The 20,579-nt window shown below is 40.6% G+C and overlaps 1 long non-coding RNA gene across 2 annotated transcripts; it reads left to right on the forward strand.

The window, feature by feature from the left end:
* The first annotated feature begins 5,076 nt into the window (after positions 1–5,076).
* On the forward strand, positions 5,077–7,739 carry LOC144531229 (uncharacterized). 2 transcript variants are annotated; one of them, XR_013503202.1, is made up of 8 exons: positions 5,077–5,440; positions 6,011–6,073; positions 6,201–6,233; positions 6,349–6,450; positions 6,533–6,565; positions 6,657–6,801; positions 6,886–7,045; positions 7,145–7,739. It is a non-coding gene; the product is annotated as an uncharacterized LOC144531229 (long non-coding RNA). The 2 variants fall into 2 exon arrangements; XR_013503203.1 differs by having other exon boundaries at positions 6,536–6,565.
* Positions 7,740–20,579: the final 12,840 nt, after the last annotated feature.

Genomic DNA, 20,579 nt, shown 5'->3' on the forward strand with positions numbered 1-20,579 from the left:
TGCTCCATTTCTGCATTGGCATACCTCAGTACTTGCAGACAAAGAAAAACTGACGCCACACGTTTCTCCCCAGTTCCAGTAGTCATGTTGGTATGCAGGTTTGGCAAGTCCACTAACTATGCCTTGTCCGGGTGCTCTTGTGACTTTGAAACAGTGGACTTGTGTCTGAGTCTCAACTATTCACCCAACGTAAGTGCTCTGTCCCTGTTGCTGTGCTGAGAAGAGGGCTTAAGAAATTCCCCAAGGCAGCTATAATTTAATTTGTTGCTAATGGCTCTTAGATAGTGCCCGTTAGTTTAAAGAAATGGCTTTGCAATCGGATATTAAATATTATTTTGTGCTATTCATGTCGCATGCAATTGGCCAGGCCCAGTAATAGACACTAATGTGCATGAGTAATTGGCACACAGGGCAGGAGGTGCATGCAGTAACGGTAGAAGCTTTTGGATAAGCAGCTCTCACTGGAATGAATGGGAACAGGTTGAAGTTGGGCAGAGGTTTGCAAGGAATTACACAATGTGGCCAAACTAGGTATATGTCCCTCTGACCTAACAGGACAGTGAGGAATATGTCGGTCAAGCCACAATAGGTGAAAACACCTGTGTAGGGCATGAGGGAGCTTTTAAAATGTGCTCACACAAAGCTATTAAACAAGGATTGGATATTGCAGACTGACCACTGTAATTTGGATAACCCTGCTGACTCCTGATTTGTTTTCTAGTCAAAGAGCCAGACTCAGCTTCCTCTGCATAACCTGGCTACTGGTGGTCCCCACTGTGGGAGGAATTTAAATGTAGATTCTCACATAACACAGGATTCACTCAGGAGCTTGTGTTTCTCCATAGGTAGCTTTTTATTATTATTATTATTATTATTATTATTATTATTATTATTATTATTATTATTACTACTATTATTATAGCCGACTGCTGGACATTAAACCTAGTTAGACATTTCTGTTCTGCATTTGCTTACATATCAACGGACGTATACCGATACTAATATATCTGTAATAAGATAATATCGGCCGATATATTGGCCTGGTCGATTTTTGGTCTACCTCTAATTATTATTAGTATGTAATAGAGATGTTCCGATACCGCAACCAGTATCAGAAAAGCCTTCGATACCTCCTAAAATGCTGGTATCGGTATAAGCAAGTAATGGAGTTTATGCACCGATCCGCTACCATGTAATTTAGCCCGGATATTTTTTTTTGCCATTTTAGGCCTATATTGGATAGGACAGCTTAGACATGAAAGGGGAAAGAAAGGGGGAATAACATGCAGCAAAGGGCCGCAGGTTGGAACCGAACCCGTGGCCACTACGTTGAGTACTGAGCCTCTGAATATGGGCGCCGGCTCTACCAGGTGAGCTACAGGCGCACTAAAGTAGTTTATATATGTTCTTTTTCTGTTATGACTAACTCTCAAACTGGATAGTAAAATAAAGCTCTGTGGAGTTCATTGTTTGTGTTTGTTCATGTTTCACAAAGAGTCTAACAACAATGACAGCAATATCACATCCATACAGCGATAGTAATGTACAGCTGTGAAAACATAAAATATATGTATTTTTTAACACAGTGGTATCGGATCGGTACTTGGTGTGGGCCGATGCGCAAGTTGAGGTATCCGAATCGGTAAGGAAAAAAATCGGAACATCTCTAGTATGTATTATACAATGACTAGTACTTTCGCTTGAAACTCACTTTGCAACCTAAACTGATACTTTGCAGTCATTAGCAATGGACTGACCAAATAAAATGTGACAGAAATAATATCTACATGAATTTAGGATGTTAGAAAATACACAACTATGTGGGGGGGAAAAATTGACAAGGACAAAAAAATAAAAATAAAAATTAAGAACATGATGAACAGATGAGAAGCATAATAGTGACACAGAGGGACATGACAAACAAGAGCTAGTACTGTCTGCTCTCACCACCTCCTCCTCATTCAGAAGCAGCATCTGACAGTCACCAACCACGCAGTACTTCGGGTTCCACACCGTTTGCTCTTCATAGGAGTGACCGCGTGACATCCATTGTCTCGATGGACACCGCACATCTAGAAAAGAGAATCACATAAAGAAAATATATCAGTTGTGAAGGTAGAGATAAGACGAAAGGCGCCCAGAAAAAACGAAATATTTGTTTGATAATGGAGTGGAATATACGTTTTGCGTTAGTTTAGTGATATCCTAAAAAACCAACAACTTTAGAACGAGGGATGAAGTAGGCAGAAAAGAGTGGACATTGGCCCTTCATCTATGAGAATATGCTTTTCAGCTCGTGAAGAAGGGATAAATATAAATCAACCAAGACAGGCATGAATTGGATTCTCCGGCATCTCCAGTGATGAGGTGACATAAATCTCAGAAAAGCAATGCATATGCTTTTTTTTCCCCCACACGGGAAATGCAATGCTTAAATTTTCACACATGGTTACCGTTACAGAGACAATGTGACTACATCAATCAACACAGAGCATAATCCAAGAGTTTCATTACAGATTAGCTTTGTGGAAAAAAAATAACCTTATTAGGATCTCTGGTCTTCTCTCTTCACACCGCACACAGTAAGAAAATACATTTCTCAATACATTTTCTTTAAAAATCCCCTATTTCTCTGAATATCTAGTTCACCTGTTGGTGCAGCCCTTGTGAGCTGTGTTGTTTGTGGGTAGTTCAGCTAGAGGCTAATGAGAGGTGTATGTGGGTCAGAGTGTGCCGTTTTGATGGTACAGTACATTGACGCTCTTGCTGCTAAGAGGGCAAGTCCATGCAGAGAGGCAGCCCTGCATGGTGATTCAATGTGTTTCATCATGATGCAAACAACATGCAACACGTATAAAGCCATACTTGATCAAAAGTAACTGAGAAAGCACTGACAGATGGGATGCCCTTAAAAAAGAATTCAAATTCCTATTCATTTTATTGAAAGTTCACTGCAAAGTGTGTGTTCGCGCTTATGTTAGTGACTTTAAAACTACAGGTTTTCATCTCTGTTCTTAGAAATGTAAAAATTGGGAAACAGAATATAAAACTATCAGTGTGCTTTCGGAGACTCTTCAGTAGTGCAGAGTTACAAATCATATATTCAATATAATGAGATGTATATTATTCATATATTACACTGTCATGTATTTTTTAAGAATCTAATTTACAGTGTTGGGGATTTGGAGCTCCTGTACACTGGACACGTGTGCAAAATGCACGTAACGCACACATTAACTTTAGGCTCGTCAGACAACCCTGTCAGATGTGTCTCTTTGATCATTTTGTCTTAGTGACTTAGCTTCATATCCGAGGTAGCCTCATTGTCGTGCCATTAGACTAAGTCACACACATAATAATGCACAAACACACACAGATACAGCTATTGCATACTGCATCCGTCTGATCAGCTTACAGTCACGCAGTGGACAGGAGCAGGTCAAGCACACCGTTTTCCATTTAGCAGAGCTTCTTTTGAGACCTTTTCATCCTGGTGTTGATTAAATTATGCTACAAGCTTTATAATTATGAGAGAGAGAGATGGACAAGAGAGAGGAAGGCAAGAAAGAAAGAAATGAAGGAAGTCTTCTGAGTGACACAGTTTGCTTGGAATGTGTACCTCCTTGTCTTTCAAAAAAAAAAGCAACCGGGGTGAGATTCATCTTTTTTTCTTCACATCTTAATCTTGTACTCTCATGATGTAAATATCTTAACTAACAAAGCTGTTCAGCATATACAACAATAGAAAGTAAGGACAAAAATAAGAAGGCACGGAAGTCACTTGCAGGACCAATCCCATAAAAAAAAAAAAACAGCTCACGTTTAGCCATGCACTACATTGCTTTGACAGAACCCATTTGACTCTGGTTGACAGACAGAACCAAGGACAACTTGCTGATGTCATATAAATTGTATGGATTTTTTTTCCTGACCATGCCGATGATGTATCGATCAGGTTTTTGACAGGTAGTCTGTAGTTTATTGATATTTTGCAGGCACTGCTGTCTGAGGTAGTGGGCTGGGCTAAGTGAATGTATCCACAAACTTGCATTTTCCCCACAGCAACATACTGCAGTCATGTTCCTACTGTAGCAGAAAATGATGTTATATGATAGTCATGTCAAAATAAAGAACACATTTAGGCCACAAAATTAAGTGCATTGAATGTTACACATAACACCACAGCCCCTATGTCCAAACCAACACTATATTCACTTTCTGTAGACGGCACTTTACAGCATGTACAGTGCAGTGCATACAACCCGGGCACTATTAAGGCTACAGAAATTAAACAACCTGACACTTATTATCTAATTAACTGTTATATAAACTCCAGAGGGGCTGCAGCCACAAACACACACATTACAGCAAAAGAACAGCTGGGCAGTTTTTGCACATGTAACGTTGGTGCACTGCCCACACGCACACAACGCCACGTTGCCTAGCAATGTTGATGTTCTGCCCCACTAACACAGAACGTTTAGGGAACGTTAGTTTCTGGTTCCCTAAAGGTTAGTTCGAACCAAACCAAAAACTAACGTTTAGGAAACGTTCCCTAGTGGTTATAACGGTCCCTAAACGTTAAGGGAACCAACCAAATGAAATGTTCTCCTGTGGTTGCACTGTACCTCCACACAACGTTCCCGTTTGGTTGTTTTTGGATGTTCTGAGTGCGGTTTTGAAAATGTTTATTTAAACCAGCTCCATTTAAGTTTTTGAAGTAGCATATAAAAGGTTTGCAGTAACTTGATTTAGATTCACTCAAAAATGATTGGTCTTATAAAATCTAAGTAAGATAAACAACATAGCAAGAGAATATATTTATTTTTAGGCTGATAACAATTTTGTTAAAAACAATACTTTTGTGCTTGATTTCGTTTATTTTTTTTTTAACTGTATTAGGCGAAAATACTTAAAACAAAAATCTATCAATAGAACGATTTTTCTTTCATTTCACTTATAACTATCAAGTGGTTCAGTTCAGTGTACAAATCCAACTGTTATACCCCCAAGCCAGTAGGGGGAAGACGGTGCCTCTGCTTTCAGGTGACCGTTGAAGTCCTGTCCTGACTTCCGTACACAACACCGGTATACACCTGGCGAACAGGGCAAACAAAGGGTTTTAAGATCCGTTCGTTTGGTCCCGAATTCGAACTGAAATACTGCCATTGACTAAAACATGTGCTGACTACGCTTCACCGACGGTGTTATAACACAAGGTAGGACAAGATACCAAGAAAGACATTGTCGGCTGTCTACAGTAAAGACTTTCCTCCGCTCAAGACTACTAGCCCGAATGCTAACGCGGGAAACAAGTTAGCTTTCCACAGCTAGCTATGCCGTGAGCGCCGCTAGCCCTATGGATACAATAAAGCTGGCGACAGAGACTGAGACTTCCCTCGGACATGTTTTAGCCGCCATAAGGAACCTGGACAACAAGGTGGGAGATTTTGGTAAACAACTTAAAGAAAGCTCCGACATGGTTGCTAGCATTATACAGCGAGTCGAGCTGAACTCAGTCGGACTCACTGAATGCACGTCCAAATTGGAGGCTGTAATTCACCATGTGTTCTATTAATACATCCATGGTATTATCTTAGGACACATCCGAGGGATGTATGCATGTATGCTGTAAAGCCTGTTACATGGATGTAACGTCATTAGCGCCGGGGCTATCGGCTCAAGCTAAATAATGGAGCTAGTTAGCTAGGTAGCTAGCTAACGTTAACGTAATATCTTATGTCCTAAGATACATCCGAGGGCGGTATGCTGTAAAGCCTGTAACGTGGATGAGAGATAAAGCCATGGATGTATTAAGAGAAGTTCTGTTAACGAAACTGCAGGCTAACCTAGCACGACATAATGATTACACCTCCTTGGTTGTCTAAATACATCTATGGTTTATTTAGATAATGGTAATGGTAAGACCTCTTAAGTACAGACTACTTTATTTACACAATTCAAATGTTCTTTTTGCAATCAGTACAAATTGTATGGTCTTTTATTTCAGATGAATCCCTTCCACAAGCAAGAAAGCATTTCAGGACGGAGCTTGTGTCCGGAAGCCCTGTCCGTAAGTTAACATTTATGCATGCGTTTAAGAAACCAGAGTCCTATTTCCTACCATGGAACTACTCAAATTCAACCTGGTGCATATCACGTGACTGTTCTGATGTTTGTCTCTTCCTGCCTTTTTTTAGGTCAGCAGACATCACTGCCTCAACCACCTGCATGTAAGTTTTTTTTGTTTGTTTTTAGCGATTGGCATAGGTTCATCTTTTGCAATGGCATGTGCAAGAAACCTACCATAAATGAACTGACCAATATTCATATCTACTTTCTTTTTAGATGAGTCAACACCACACAGGAAACCAACCGGTTGCCCAGAGCTGGATGGGTCTATTGTAACGCAAGCTCGGCATGACACTTCATCTTGGGACCCGGTTGAAGGTACAGTGGCTTTGATTTTTCCATTTTCAATTCAATGACAAGGAACTTGAGAGTAACTTAACATTTTTGTTGTTGTAAACAGTAGAACTCATCACACAGGAGACGGAAATGAGAGGTAAGAAGACTCACTTAAGTTGTTCACATATGCAAGTATATAATAATATAATGTATTACAACTAAAACTAACACCATTCATTTTTCCATAGCCTTGATGAGAAGCTGGATGAGCTGCTCATGCTCTGAAGGAGCTCCCAGTCACCCCCCTCTGCTCCAGTTGGACATGTTGCTGTCGCCCTGCTCGACAGTCACCGAGCTGCATGAGTTCCGACAGGAGTCTCTGTCAACAAAATGGTAATTAAGTGGCCATAGTCCTGCCCTAAGAATAACACTATATAATTGCATAAATTCAAATTTGTATTTCTATATGTTTTACAGCAACTTTTCCTGACAACCCTTGGAGGTTCGACCAGAGGTACTGCCATCCGTCGCGTGCTACGGCGAGTGGGAACCAATGACGTTCTAAAACCGTATAGCCTGCGGGGCAGAAAGGCAAAGAAGGCCTTCCAGGACCTGACAATCTGCAGGGTTATAACAGGCAGGTGTTATTTTATTGTTCACATCATTATGCTTAGCTTGGCTGATAAGAGGTTTTAATTTGACTTGTAACTTTGCTTCATTTTGACTTCTACTCTAGCGGCCGCCCAGAAAAACTTCCCCGTGCTGACTGTAGCAGATGTGGAGGACCCCACAGTGCTCCCCATGCTCCCCCCACCCGCTCACAATATCCTAACAGCCCAGTGTCAAAGGCGGACTCATTCAAGTTGCTGGGCTCCATCATTTCCCAGGACCTTAAGTGGGAGTCCAACATCAACGCCATACTTAAAAAGGCTCAGCAGAGGATGTACTTCCTACGGCAACTGCGGAAGCATGGCCTACCACAAGAGCTATTGGCCATCTTCTACACTGCTGCTATCCTCCTGCCTCGTCACCTCTGGCAGGCGCTACAGATCCCTGCACACAAAAACAACCAGATACAAGAACAGCTTCTTTCCCACTGCCATCACTCTCCTGAACTGCTGATAAGTGGGGTCATCCCCACTTTGGCCATTCACCTACACATTACATACTTTATCATTCCAATATGCATCTTGCACACTACATTTGCACTCTACATCCCACTCCATTGTTTTTTTTTCTTCTTATTTGTATAGTTTGATTGTTATATTATTTTTTTAGGCCTTTTATATTTTTTGTATTTTGTTAATTTTATATTAAAGTTTTAAATCCCATCAAGTTTGCCTGTTGCCTGTTCATTAATTCCTGCCAATATATAATAATTCATTACGGCTCATGACAGTTTAAACTAATAATAAAATTGGTACCACAGTCGTTAGTTATTTAAAGATTAGGGGAACGTTCTCTAAAGGTTACAACGGTTGGGGGACGTTCTGAGAACGGTCGATGTAACCAAAAACTAAAGTTCCCTAAACGCCAGGAAAACTTTCCATGGGAACCAAAAACTAACCTTCAGGTTCTGGGAACCAAAAATTGTTACCTGGGTGAGAGTTTGCTGTACTCACCAATGGATATATATTTATGATAACGTTACTCACCTGTCTGAAGAAACACACCGCGAAATCATCCTTAATCTACTCTTTCTGCTAGTTCTTTCTAAGAGCATAATATAACCTATCCACTCACTCCGTCCCACTGAGCTCCTGAAAGTTATCAAACATTTTGAGCTGATGCTCTGTAGTCACAACTTTGACAGAGATTAGCTACCAGTCAAAAACAGCAGAAAAGCCTCACATATCTCACTGAAGGTAAAAGTTCCTCGGTGAAGCAGACATCACCGCTGGAGGATCCACCATTAGCATTTTAGCATGTTAGCTAATAGACACAGACGCCGTGCACCTGTTGGTCACGCAAATGTTGTTTGTTTGATTTGTGTCACATAGCATGCTCACCGGGTGGTACATTAAACCAGCGATTAATTAAAATACATGGAACACTTTTTTGCACCTATGCCGAAGTACAATAATTTTAATCTTAACCCATAACGACGTATTTATTTATTATATTGAATTGTTGCACTATTCACAAATTGCTCGGCCAATGAACATTTTGCATGGAGCTGCCTGATGGACATCTGTACGGAGCCCCCTTGGGGTCAGCTGATAAAAAAAAAAGGAAACCGTGCGCACAAAACCGAGAGCACAGATTATGAATCTGTGCGTACAGTTTAGAAAACCGAGGGAACAGATTTATATTCTGTGCCCACGGTTTAGTTTTTTTTAATCAACTGACCCCAGGGGGTCTCCGTAGGATCACCTAAATTGAGCAGGGCCAACAAATTAAAGCTCACTACAGCAAACCTCAGAGCTGTGGGTCATTTTAAATAAAGCAACACAGGAGGTAGATACAAGATGGAACAGCACTTTTGCCACATTGCAAAGGCTTTATTTAAAAAAAAACAAAAAAAAAAACAGAGTACATAATTACCACAAAGCCCTCTGTGGAGATGTCAGAGATAAAATGGTGTCTGTCGGCAGTGATCAATATTTTAAACATCTGCCAATTTAGTGTGCTGGAGAAGTCAACTGGCCTGTCTGTGGCAATTATGTGGGATTTAAAGGAGTTGAATTTCTGTAATGCTAAGACAGCTAAGGACAGGCTGACAAGGGTGAAACAACAGCAGAAATGGCCCTTCCAGACAGCCACTGCATGCAATATATATTTTTTACATTTACTGTGTCCAGCTAAAAGACCATTGATTTAATGAAATGACAATGTTCCGATTAAGGGATGTATAATCTCTCTTGCACATTATTTAAATTAATTTATGAAACACTGTCCCTTTCACTTTGTACTCCACATTTTTGTGCATAAGAAATGCCTAAAGAATGTTTGGTGTTGGTCAGTGTTTCTAGCTTGAAGCAAAAAGATAATTTTTTTTCAATCAAATAACATGGCATGATTAGGTTACACATTAGTCTTCTCTCTTTGTATTGCAACCTTCGATTGTAGTACAGTTATGTAATCAAGCACATTTTAATGAGGCTTAAATGAATAGAAGAGGAAAGAGAAAACAGATCATGTATTCATTGGGCTTGAGTATACGTGCACTGTTTGTTCATGAAAACACGGTGTCAAGGATAAGTGTGTTTCACGCTGTGTGTAAAAGATAAGCAGTGTTCCAATCAGATAGCAGCTAGATGCTTTAATCTTACTCAGATTACAAGCATGGCCACATTTTATTTGCATATACTTATAGCCACGCTTTGCTGCTCCTTCCTGTGTTTTATATATGAGTGAGATCAATAGCTGCACAATATTAACATTTTATTCCCCCTGCATCAATAGCTGTGCTCCGCAACATGACAATTAACCTCACCTTTCACCAGTTGCTACAGAGTCCTATTGATAGAGCAAATATAAACAGGCCCTAAAAGTATTAGATCAATATTGTAAGTTTTAGAGGAGATGCCTCGCAAACATTTTTGTCTGAAATGTCTGTTCTTCTGTTCCAGCAACAGAAAACAATGTAGCGAGGGAGGGACAGAAAAAAAGAGAAAATGTGATCCAACGATGAGTGAAGCACAAACACAGAAGATACCAGAGTACAGTAGCCTATGTAGGCTGCCTTGTTAATCCACCGAGACGACTGCGTTTGGAACATAATCTTAAGAAAACAGATGTTAGCGGGGTTATACATTCAATAACCTACCTTTTTTTCTGGATATTTTAGGTTTTTTTCATGCGTATGAAAAAGAAGTTAATATTGACTTGCCATCACAAATCAGTTTCTGTACCTACGACTCCCACATAATATGGATTAAAATGTATAAATCGGGAGTGCAGCCATGATTTATTTTATTAGTGTGCTTTTCCTACTGCACACAAAAAGTGGATTCCAGTAGTTAAGGTGGACACTGTGGACCGAGCTCAGGATAATATGTTGTTACAGTCCAAAACCTGATTGGATCTTTTATAACTTGCTGCTGTATTCACACTGTTTTTTCTGAAATCTGAAATCTTGAAGCATCATTCACTTGAGCTCTTGCAGTCAGTGTATTATAGTGGTATGCAAATTGACAGGGAAAATTACTTTGAATACAACTCATTTTTGGTTTATTATTAATGATCTGTGACGGCACGCACTCAACATAACCCACCGAAGAAGCACTTAGGAAGAGATGCATCCATTTAAATAGTAGAAGTTATAAATCCAGCTTGTCTACATGCCGCTGGCTACACCAGTATGCTCTGATGCAGCTTTGAAAGATTTAGAGCCCTAGAATTTGCTGCGCCGCTGAAAGCTGAAAGCTTCATCTTGTTTCCTGCACATACAAAGCAACGCCGCAAAGGCCACAAGGTACTGTAACACGGTGATTAAACTTCCTCCCAGAACTTTCCGGCAATGCAAGCAAACAAATGCCACAAGCTTACCTGGCAGTGCCACCAATCATACTTAGGGGTGCAGGTAACACAGAGACAGAGAGGATGCAAATGCACATGAGTTTGGTAATCTTATCTTCTCATAGTTTGAGATGAGATTTCCCAAGCAGTATTTATAGCTTTAAAGGATGTCACACAGCTACTGACAACTATGAGAAGGCACCTAAGCCAGAATTAAATACTTCACTTCACTATATATATATACTGGTACTAACCACTTGCACACGCATCCATACTTCACTTGCACATACATACTGTATATACTTCACCTGCGCATACGTAGAAAATTCACTTGCGCATACATATATACTTCACTTGCACCCGCTTGCATAACATGTGTGAGTATGTATGTATGTGTGTGTGCATAAGTATTTACATATGTGCATGGGGTTGGTGGTTGGGGAGGATGGAGGAGCGTGTAATACTGAAGGGTCTCACTGAACCACAGCTGTCAAGTAACACAAGTGACGGCAGTATTAAATGTGCTCTTGGAGCATGAAGATAGCGTTGAACTTGAACAGTTTTGTAGCTTCTTGTCATGAATTAAAACGTAAGCTACAGTTGCAGCCCTCAGTCAGGTGAGGAAATGATCAAATAATCAGTATTTTACATATGAATGTGTTTAAAGCTCTTATGAATTACTGTCACTATACTTGCCACAGGAGGTTTGTCTTAGAGACACTGTTGCAGATACAACCCAGGCAACTGACAAAGAACACATGATACAATGACAACAGAAGGACATGTACCGACCTTCATCCCCATCCTACAATATCTGTTTTCATCTAAACATCATGGCATTGTTGTAGCTGAAGAGAGAAATATGACACTCCAGTAAACTAAGGTTTTCTTGAAAAGAATCAATACAGGGTATTATACGCACAGATAAAAATGACATAACACCAATTGCAATTTGGTAATATAGCAAAGTATTAAATACCAAATAGAATCTAGCAAAACTTTTTATTTGAATTTCCTCAGTATTGACCTCGTAGTCGCTCAGGTTCTCTATATAGCAGCAATGTGTTGCTTTATATGTGTTACTGGATTTACTCTGGATATTAAAGGTGCTGTAGGTAGGATTGCGAAGATCCAGGACTTAGCCAAAAAATGTCAACATTGACAACTTCTCAGTCCCTCCCCCCCTTTCTGCTAAAACAGTCTCCTAAGCCCCTCCCCCCAAGGGAGAATGAATGCGTGTGCATGAGCAGTTAGACACCCCCTCCTGGCCCTGATTGGTGCATCTGAACAGGCAGCTGTGGATTTTTGCAAATCGCACTACAGGCTGTAGGTGGTGCCAGAGGAGCCAGATTTATTTTTAAATGACCTGCTTCATGTAGTTCTACTTGAACATAGGGGCAGTTTCAGCAAACATGACAGAAAGTTAGTTAGTCTTACCTACTGCACCTTTAAAATACAGGTACTGGAGTATAGGAAGTGTGGGCAAATGCTTGAGGAAAAGCCTATGGTTGTAGCATTGTCAGAAGTTAATTTCACAGCAACTTTTGTTTCAGGTAATTGTCACATCTGGCTTGACATGACCTAAAGGAAAATCCCATATGCAGTGTGGCACAGATTATATCACAGTTTAGAGGTTAGATTTATAGTAAGAAATAGTAGAATTTTAAAGGTAAAAAAATTCTAAATGAATCTAAAATGCCACAAAATGTCACGTGAAATTGTGCTTGGCCATGGAATTGAAGGAGGAACCAAATTGCTGAAATATGACATGGGCAGTTATGTTTGGAGGGCTGAGTTGGTTCTCTCCTACTGTGTCAACATGGCACACCTGTTTCCAGTCAGGTTGATTGCCTCGTGAGCATGCCCACTTCTCTCTCTCTCTCTCTCTCTCTCACACACACACACACACACACACACACACACACACACACACACACAACAAACTGTGTAGTAACTGAAAGTAACATTGTGTCCCTGTGTTTCTGTGATGACATGGGTTGATTAAATGAACTTGAAAAAGAATCAGTAAAAAAACGACAAATAGAAGGATGGTACCTGATACCAATACAAAACAATAGATATAAGCAGGTCAACAAGTCAAGAACTTTTAATATCCATTGTGTAGTTTTCTGGCTGTGAACTCCAATCTTTAGTTCTTTTAAGCCTCAACTAAAAAGTAGAGCTGGTGAGTGGGAGTCGTGTAGGCAGTGCTACACTTGACAGCAATGGAGGATGTTTTGGTACAAACTGACCGAGACTTTGGTCTCTCTTGGTAGCTGCTGATTGAACATCATTTCTAAGTCTTCATTCAACAGTTTTGAATAATGATGGCAATGTTGCTATCGTATTGCTCAAAAGAACAACACATACTTTTTTGAATCAAGCATTCCCTTTGATTCCATTAATGGCATCTTTAACTAGACACTAAATAAAATAAAAAAGGAGGGAGAGCACAAATCATTGCAGTGCACCTATGCATACTTTAAAAGGGGTTTACATTGATTTAAGACTGAAGGTGGTCTTTAGCTGAGTCCAGAGAGGAGAAACAAGACTACAACAAGACAGTTGTGCATTGACTGGAAGTATTTCATGAATCCATTTTTCAGATTACAGGTACAGATGTACGCAAACTTTGTATGATGATTATCTGCTGGTGTAAAATAATAAATCAGGTGTTAGGTGGCTCACTTGAACATGTGTTGACTCATGTATACTAATGTTCAGAAAGATTTCAGCACTCACCAAAACAAATTTTGTCATCTTAATTATGGAATTGTCTTCAGTAATTACAGTATCAGTAATACCAGTTATGACTTATGAGTAACTGAAATGTACAATTATGAATGCATATGATTTAAAAATGAAAACATAACCCCTATAAGATTATATCATATTTTCTCTGGGGACTGCCCATTTCTCTGACGCTCCATTGTTCCGACCTCTCAATAACCCGAAGAATTCCCTTTGGTCCTACAGCCCACTAGTTCGACGTCCCGCTGGTGGCGAAATTACGAATCCCACTATGGCCACGCCAAGACCCGCCCTACGACGCAGCTCGATTGGTTGGGGTTAGGCATTTGACCATGAGTGGTTAAGGTTAGGATAGCCGATTGGTCAGGAGATAGGACCTGTACAAATGGGGTTACGTTACCTTGCGTAAGCATGGACGCCTGGCCAATAAATGCTATTGAAGGGCGGGTCTTGGCTGGTGGACGTCGGACTAGTGGGCTGTAGTAGGACCAAAGGGAATTTATCGGGTTATTGAGAGGTCGGAAACAATGGAGCGTCGGAGAAATGACATGGAACCTTTTTCTCTGTGGAGGAAAGATGTTCTTTGTCAGACACTTCTGAGGCAGAAATGGTTATTATACATAATGCAGATAAGGGAGGTAAAGTGATATCCCAAACTACAGAAACACGCTGTGCCGAAATAATAATCCAGCTTTGTTTTCATCACTCCTTTGAGTTGTAATGGTACAATTTCTTGGGAGATCAAAAACACTCGTGAAAGGAAATTGGCAAATCAAGCAATCATTTGGAAAGAAATTACAACTCATGATACAACATAATCACGTGAATGATGTTGTTTACACCTTAAACTGTGGCTGTTACAGAATCTATTTGACAATTAACAACAAATATGAACTTTCGATCAAGCTAATAGTGCAAAAGTTGACTTTCTGATTATCTGAAAGTGGAAAACTGTTGGTGCTAAAGAAAAGGGTTTTTTAAATGGGCAATCTACTGTATTCACTCCAACACTGCTCCAATGTGTTTGTAATTATACTGTAATCCATTTTCTTCCTTTTTGAAATCGTGGCTCAGGTGCCATGTGGATGCCTCTCTACCAGTCTATCAGGCTTGATTGCTGGCACCTGCTCCAATATAAACTCCGTGCAGGCAGCGTTAAGCTTTCGGTCTCAGTGCTATCTGACTGATACTGTATGTGTTGTGTAATTTCCTTGTATAACATTGGGAGATGCAGGCATTTGATGGTCTAAAGCCTTTGAATGAGAAGTACGGGCTAGTATGGCTGAAGATTTATACACTGTAGTCCCAGGATAACTGCAGCAGTTTTGCCCTCCAAGATCTTTTGTTTTTTTCTGTTAGTTTTTATTTAGCCCATTGTGATTCCTTTTCTGCTTCTCTCTGGAAGCTGCGGTTATTTTAAAGGACAATGTTGGAACCCTTTTAAGACAAACCAGAGTTTCAACTTTCCCTTTATCTGTTGGGTCCTGAAGTGTTGTACTTTGTTCACTTAGAATTATTATCTTCTAAGAGTTTAGGGTGAATTGAATCTTGGATGAAAGAATCCAAATTTAATTAAATGTTTATTGAATCTCTGAACACAAAGCATGTGTTTTAGATGATGCGGCCCCCATGAAAACAAGAGGAAACTGAGCTTTGGAAATAGAGGAGTTTTGTCTTTTTGCAAATTGTTTTGTGCAAATGTGTTCTGAAATGTAGAACAGCTGTACAGTTAGGTCACTATGCAATCTTGCATTTTGCATTTTTGCCGATGCACAGTTATTGATAATGCATGGTGCCCTGGCATGCATGGAAAAAGCTGAGCATACAAGGCAGTTACACTTGAGCGGCTTCACTTTAGTTTTAACCACACCCTATTCCTGATTAAGAATTTCATAGTTATGTTTTTAAATTGACCAGAACGTAATTAGTAAGTAATTAGTAATAAGTATAGCAGTACACTCAAACTCGTTTGGGTGCTGGTGAAACACAGGCGCGATGTGTGAGAATCAATAATAAAGGCTCTTCTTATTATGTTTTGCAGGAACTAGTGGAGCAAACATGTTCTGTGTGCTCACTGAACATATTTTTGTCATATGCAAGGTTTTTGCCAGAGCTGTGTGTCTTCTGTTTGCTGCTCATTCTTTGAGGAAAATGCAGCATTTTTCAGGAAATGTTCTCTTGCCAGTTCTTTTCAGTGCAGTTTGGCTCTTTTGATTAAGAATTTTGCACATTCAAACTGTTGAAAAGAAATTGTGCAAAGGCAATCAGAAAAATGTATGGTCATCAGAAAGAAAACCAGAGTAGCATGCAGCATAAATGCATAAATAAAAGAGGCTGAGAGAGTGCATGCTGTTTACCTCTCCAATACATTAAACCAGGGGTTTTCAATGTTTTTTAGGCCAAGGACCCCTCAGTTGAAAAAGAGATGTAGCAGGGACCCCTCACTATATATTGTATAAAACATGAGTATAAAATATAAAATATGAGTTGCATATTAAACAGGGCCTACAATAACGTGTAGGGCAGCCTAAAGCCTGCACACATACCTTTTTTATGGTGCATACAATACCAAGCTATTAAAATAATAATTGTTAAAATATTCCTATATTTATACATCATGTTTTATTGTTAGAATGTGGCACAGTGAATGCTTAAGCTTAACTATCTGTGGATGGCGACCATACGGCTATCTACCTATAGGCACGTAAGCCTGTCATCAATGTTGTTTATTTCAACATTATTATCTTTACAAATAATATGTTGGATTAATAATATTTTGGATTTAAACTATCCAACAATCATTTGGTGGCCTCCCTGCAGCAATTCTGAGGACCCCCTGTTGAAGTTATCTGCATTAAACAAGTCATTTTATTGTCGGATTACACTTCTCCTTGCTTTAACTCCCTTCAGATGTCTCTCTCGCACTCACACACATTATGTAATCCTGCTTGCCACCTGCTATTATCACTGCTGTAAGCCAATACAATACACTTAAGGGTAGAATTATGGCTTTCTTGTTCATGCTGAGATTGCACTACTAATAATGCCCATCTGTCCAAGAAGCCCGTGAAGCAAAAAGTGCATCTGTAACACAATGCTGCTGTGTTGTTCTGCTGTTGGTTTGTGCACAGATTGAGTGCAGCACGGGTGATGGGAATCAACCTGAACTGAAGGATATTCTGATAATTCACCTGGGAACTCGCGTGAAACTGGTGATGGGTGACGGGCGAGGTGTCGGAACAGGATTGATGTTTGAAGTGTCGGTAAATCATAAACAACACCGTGGCAGCCACAACAACATGAGGATTTGTCATCCTCCAAATACCTTGGTGCAACTTGCAGTCACAATAAAAAATTCTGTATTCTTGTTAGTCACTCAGGCAAAGGGTTACTGTTTTGAAAACACATCGAAGATAATCACTTACTGCAATTTTGATCTTAACTGCATCTTACTGTACCAGAAGCGAACATGTAACATGCAAGAGAAAGCAAGTTGTTTTTCAACCATCTATTTATTCTTTGATTCTAGACGGCAAAAGATACATTGTGCACCTTGCATCCTTGCTCTGGGTTACCTGCCACTTTGGAAAAAGTAAGTAAATGAAGACCTAATTCATTCATTTTGGTGAATTATATTACACTTACCAGCATAGGTGTAATTTACAGGGGGGATGGGGGGGTTACAACCCCCCCCCCCCAATAATCAGAATTGGCCAGTGCAACCCCTCCAAATATCTAATGATAATTTCCTTTCCCTACATAATTAAAGAAATTTGCACCATAAATAGATGCAGAAAAGGCACAAATTGTTACAAAAAATTCACCAGAATGCAGGAAATGAATTGTTTGATATGCTCAAAAGTTACATTTTGCTCAAAAGTGGAGCTCTCAACCCCCCCAATGTTAAACCCAAAGTTACACCCTTGCTTACCAGGCTTTATCACATTCTCCTGTGGTCTGACAAGTATAAGGCTCGCAATAAATCAATAATAAATTATCTAACAGATAATGTGCACTGTGGTCAACTTAGAGGGCAGGAAACACTGCCCAAACCTACCAAAATGAAGGGGCGAATGCTCTCATATTTAGACAAGTCAAACAAAAACAAAATTGGAATTAGATGACAGGTTCAACATAATAGTTTCAAGTTGAGCTTGCAGAGAAAATGTCAGAAATATAAAGCTCACCTTTTCACTGGTATTACTGTGACTTGTGCAAATACGGTGGTTGTGTTTGTTTTTATGCTTGTCAGAGTTTTCTCTCACAATCCAATGTCATGCAAAAATGAATACTGTGTATCTTCTATTCATTTCATAAGGAACTGGTTTCCTTGTCTTCTGCCCAAAGCATGCTGGGATTTGATCCCCCTCTCCACAAAAAAAGAAATGAATAAATGCATGGTCACTTCAATAGCAAATCCCAGATCTCCCCTCCTGTGTGTGTCTCTCCACTTTTTTCCCCTCTGTGTCTGTGTGTCTGTATGTGTGTACAGTGTTGGGGAGTAACGGAATACATGTACCCGCGTCACGTATTCAGAATACAAATTTGGGTAACTGTATTCCGTTACAGTTACAATTTAAATAGTTGGTATTTAGAATACAGTTACATTGTTGAAATCAAATGATTACATGACGATTCTTCTCTGTTTCACGAGTTTATTCACTCTCTGAATAGATTAAGGCAACTCCATGCATTTCCCAGAAGCCCCAATATGAAAACGAAAAAATTAGCTATTAGCGTGATCAGTCACAATGGAGCGCTTCTATCTATCTTCAAACAGCATTTCACATTAAAGAAAGAACAGGGAGAACGAAACATAAATGTGCAGTGCAACCTCTGCTTGCCAGCAATCAACCTCCTTTCAGCGTCCAAATGACCTCACCTCAAACCTGAATCGCATCTTAGCTAAAATTAGCTTGTGGTAGCTTAGACTGCGGTTAGATTTTTGTAGTATGCAGTTCGGGACTACAAATACAAAAATCTATCTGCTTGTTTAGGTACACATTCAGGCAGTTGGAACAGAAGAACACACCAGAATAGGCCTGTTTAGTAAGCTGTATGTGATGGCCACATTATCCTACACTTATAAAATGCAATTCAATGTGGAAGTAATCCAAGTATTCAGAATACGTTACTCAGACTGAGTAATGTAACGGAATACGTTACAAATTACATTTTTGGGCATGTATTCTGTATTCTGTAACGGAATAGGTATTGAAAGTATCCTTCCCAACACTGTGTGTGTGTATTGCTGACTCTGCCTGGAAGTAGGTCAAGGGGCGTGGCCGGTCGATCTACCTCTCTGCACCTACCAGTGTGGTAACTAGGCTCCCAACTTGAACAGTTTAGTCATAGTGTTATATTCCTATTGCTCTTGCTAACGTCCTGTTTTCCCTGTCCAGACCTACACCTCAAGACCTGCTGCTGTGGCTTGCTGTTCCACCAGCTCATCACACTCAACCCTTCCTACCTTCCTGCTTGGATTCCAGAAGGAAAGTTTGTATACATCACTGTCTGCCCGCCTCAGCCCCTATCCAGCTCGGAGTCATCCTCCCTTGTGTTTTCTGTCCTTGGCTGCTATAAGTACTGAACTTTCATTAAAACGTTTTTAAATCGTCACTCTGTTTCGTGTATGTTTCTCTGTGTTCTGGGTCAGAACCTCGGCCTTAACAGAACGATCTGGCCATGGACCCTACAGAGAAACAACACGAGGTTAGCGGGGATAGCGGTCAGCGAGTTATCCAGTCCCAAGGGGTTTTGTTGGGGCAACATGACCAGCTAATTCGTACTTTATTGGAAAACAACCACCAACTGCTAAGTCAGGTCTTCCAGCTAACCTCCAAAATTACTAATATGTCTGTCGGCAGTTCTCCACCTCTCACTGATCCTCAGCTTCCCGTCTCTCAAGCTGTCTCCTCGGACATGACGGCGGAAGTTGAGAACTGTTTTTGACCATCCTGACCATGCTGGAAACGCTTCAAAAAGACTATTCAATCTGAGGCAGGGCACGGACAGTGTGGCAGAATACTCAATTGAGTTTTGGACTCTGGCGGCGGATTCCAAATGGAACGAGGAAGCACTTGAAAGGAGCATTTTTTAACGGTTTGAATTAATCAGTTAAAGATGAACTTGAAACCCGTGACGAACCAAATAACCTGCATTCTCTCGTGTCCCTTGCTATTAAGCTTGACAACAAGTTGCGGGAGAGGCGCCGGGAGAGAGGAGGTTGGCCACATCTCACAGGACAAGTTACCACGCCTTCAACCTCCCAAGCCTCACCTCCCCGGAGACGGCTTCCCTCATGACCAGACCCCATCTCGAGGGCTGAGGAGGAGCCAATGCAACTGGGTCGTGCTCTGCTTTCCTGTACTGAGCGACTGCAACACCTCCAGGCGGGTGAGTGCCTGTACTGTGGAGACGCCTCACACTTTCTTGCTAAGTGTCCGAAACGACCAAAAGACAAGGCTCGCTAGTAAAAGTGGGTCTACTAGCGTACCCGGAATTGGATCCAGAACCCACAATTCCCCGACTACAAGTTCCAGCTACATTGCTCTACCAAACTCAGTCCCTGCCGCTCTCTGCCCTCATAGACTCTGGTGCAGAGGATCATTTAATCACAATTTAGTTAACCAAGCTGGTATTTCCATTGAGCCACTTCCAACTGCCCTTCGTGTTACAGCCCTTGATGGTCACCTCCTTGCAGAGATTACTCATCAAACCGCCCCCGTTTCATTAGTTTTATCTAGCAACCATCGTGAAATCATTCAATTGAAAGTCATGTCCACTTCTACAACCCCTCCATAACCCAGAAATTGATTGGAAACATCACTCCATTCTCAGTTGGAGCACTCACTGTCATTCTGAGTGTTTTGGGTCAGCTGTTCCTCCCGCTGAAGAAAACCCTGCACTCCCCATTGCTCGACCCGATCTGTCATCAGTCCCGGAGGTATACCATGACC

Source organism: Sander vitreus, chromosome 16 (assembly GCF_031162955.1).
Source record: "Sander vitreus isolate 19-12246 chromosome 16, sanVit1, whole genome shotgun sequence".
NCBI lineage: Eukaryota > Metazoa > Chordata > Actinopteri > Perciformes > Percidae > Sander > Sander vitreus.